Source organism: Triticum dicoccoides, chromosome 2B (genome assembly GCF_002162155.2).
Source record: "Triticum dicoccoides isolate Atlit2015 ecotype Zavitan chromosome 2B, WEW_v2.0, whole genome shotgun sequence".
NCBI lineage: Eukaryota > Viridiplantae > Streptophyta > Magnoliopsida > Poales > Poaceae > Triticum > Triticum dicoccoides.
Window position 1 is genome coordinate 123,327,355 of NC_041383.1, and position 3,421 is coordinate 123,330,775.

A 3,421-nucleotide genomic window follows, 5' to 3' on the forward strand; every position below is an offset into this window, starting at 1 on the left:
CCACCGGCCGGCCCCGCGCCACCTCGGCCTCCCTCCGGCCGGATCCGGCCTCCCCGCCGCCGTGCCTCGCCATGGCCTCGCCTCCCGAGGCCCCTCCTCCGCCGGCGCCTCTCAGCTCCGGCGAACCTCGGGTCCCATGCCGATCTGGATCTGGAAGGTTGACTTTCCCCCCCTCCGTTTTCACTGTCCTAGAATTTTTGCAATAATCATGCCATATCTCTGCATCCGTAACTCCGTTTTGTGCGTGTAATATGTCAAATTGTTCGTCTCAACGAGTACATCATTTCATTCCATTGCATCATATTCATTTGAGGTCATCTAGATGCCTGAATCATCGTTGTAAGAGTGCTTCATGATGTTTTCTGCTGTCTGTTATCAGAATGAGCTCATTTGTCATTTTTGCCATGATTGATGTGTGCATCCTATGAGGTTGATGTCTACATGTGTTTTGAACTATGACATGTCTTCTTTACAGAGGTGCTTACCATGTATTTTTGTGATCAATATGGTGACTAGCACAAGCATGCAAACTAGGCATCGTGATGTTGCTGATTTTAGTCCCTGTTCTGCTGTTATTTTGATGCCATGTAAACTTGATGCTACAGAGAGATCCATGCATATTTTGAGATACTTCAGTAAGGGTGTTTTGAATATATGGTTATTGTATATCCATTCATGCCCTTTGTTGTAATTATGGAGTAGTCTAGCATGTAATTTGAGTGCTCTACTTTTGCTTCAAAATATTTCCTGGCAGATTGTTTATATGTTATTCAATTTGGCCAAGCTTGTTGTAGTTGATCCTTGCATTCTATCGATTTGTTCTTGACTTGGTTTGTTTCACAAACATGTCTTCTTGATGATGCTATGCTTATCTTGTCATGCAATGACTTGTGGTGAGTGAATCGAGCTTTTTAAGTAGTGTACATGATGTTGCTGTTTTGCTAGGCTAAATCTGTTATTTCGTGATGCTATATAAACATGTTGCTACTAATCATTCTATGCATAATCTGGATATGTTCTATGAACATGTTTTGATCTACATATCATTCTCTATCCATACATGCCCCTGGTAGCATTTATAGCTTGCTGTACCTGGTTCATATCTTGCTCCAAAGTTGCTTCATAATGTTGCTGTCAGCCTGTTTACATTAAGTTCACTTGTTCCCATGTGTTTTGCTAGTGATCCATGTATCCTATGAAATTTCTATTGCCATGCTTAGCTTCACAAACATGCCTTATTACTGTTGGTTGCCTTGCCATGCCATGTATTGGTCTGTAGTGAGTTGCACAAGCTCATTTACATGCCTTCATAATTCTGTTCCTGTCATGTTTGAATCTGTAATATAACTTGCTATGTTTATGTGGGTGCCACCATATTTTCTGATCCTTTTTGGCTTATGGTCAGTAAGGGACTTTTGATCTACGCTTTGAGTAGAATCATTCCATGCCTTTGTTTGACATTATAAGTTCCTGTAACATGTTGTTTGATAGCTCTGAATATTGCATCGTGATGTTATTTTCCTGCAAAGTCTGAATTGTTATAACTTGCAATCTTACCATGTGTGTTTGAGCATGTACTAGTGATTTCTGGAGATAGCTCAGTGTTCATGTTTTGTAATGCTTTACCTGTACATCATGCCCATGCCTTTTATTATCATGTTGGGGTGCTGTAGCATATTGTTTTGGTGCGTGCAATATGCCTAGTTTCTGTTTTGGACAGCTTGTCCTTTAAACTTGTATGGAGTGTATGTGTTTGAACCGTTGCTCTGTTTTGAGTGTGCTCTATATGAAACTTGCTTAGAATTGCATGTAGCTTCATATTATCATGTTGCATCCTTGTTTTGAGGTGTTTGCTTGATGTTTGGGTGCATTTTGCATCAATGCCATGTTTAACTTGTTTTGCTCATATCTTCTAGGCCGTAGCTCCGAATTAAATGAACTTTATATGTAACTTGACTAGAATCTCGTGTAGATCATCTTGGTGCATCTTAACTTGCTGTTTAACAACTTGAACATAAGGTTTATTCAGATCTGGACCAATTTCGAAATATGCATATGAGGACTTACCGGAATTGTTATATGTTGTTCCCGGCCTCATTTAAACTTGCCTTGATGTATTGTTCTTGTTTGCATCATCTCTTGCCATGAGTAGCTTCATGTAGCCCTGTCATGCATCATGCTTGTTGTGCATCATGCCTTGTTCATGTGTGGTGTGTTTACTATGTTGTGTGCTTCTTTTCGATAGTTCCTATTTCGTGCGATCGTGAGGATTCGTTCATCTACGCTTGGTTCGGCTTCATCCGTTCGTCTTCTTCATGGACTCGTTCTTCTTCCTTGCGGGATTTCAAGCAAGATGACCGCTACCCTGGATCTCACTACTATCCTTGCTATGCTAGTTGCTTCGTTCTATCGCTATGCTGCGTTACCTATCACATGTTCTTCAAGCCTTCCCATATTGCCATGAACCCCTAACCTTTGACACCTTTCCTATGCAAACCGTTGCTTGGCTATGTTACCGCTTTTGCTCAGTCCCTCTTATAGCGTTGCTAGTTGCAGGTGAAGTTGAAGATTTCTCCATGGTGGACAGGATTTTGGTTGGGATATCACAATATCTCTTATACTATTAATGCATCTATATACTTGGTAAAGGGTGGAAGGCTCGGCCTTTTGCCTGGTGTTTTGTTCCACTCTTGCCGCCCTAGTTTTCGTCATACCGGTGTTATGTTCCCGGATTTTGCGTTCCTTACGCGGTCGGGTGATTTATGGGACCCCCTTGACAGTTCGCTTTGAATAAAACTCCTCAGCAAGGCCCAACCTTGGTTTTACCATTTGCCTCACCACCACCTACCCTTTCCCTTGGGTCGGCCAACCCGAGGGTCATCTTTATTTTAGCCCCCCCCCCCCGGGCCAGTGCTTGTCTAAGTGTTGGTCTGAACCGAGCAGCCTGCGGGGCCACCTCGGGGCAACTCGAGGGCTAGTTTTACTCGTAGCTTGACTTATCCGGTGTTGCCCTGAGAACGAGATATGTGCAGCTCCTATCGGGATTGTCGGCGCATCAGGCGGCTTTGCTGGTCTTGTTTTACCATTGTCGAAATGTCTTGTAAACCGGGATTCCGAGTCTGATCGGGTCTTCCTGGGAGAAGGTCTATTCCTTCATTGATCGCGAGAGCTTGTCATGGGCTAAGTTGGGACACCCCTGCAGGGTATAATCTTTCGAAAGTCGTGCTTGCGATTATAGGCAGATGGGAATTTGTTATTGTCCGGTTGTAGATAACTTGACACCAGATCCGAATTAAAATGCATCAACCGCATGTGTAGCCGTGATGGTCTCTTCTCGGCGGAGTCCGGGAAGTGAACACGGTTTCTGGGTTATGTTTGACGTAAGTAGGAGTTCAGGATCACTTCTTGATCATTACTAGTT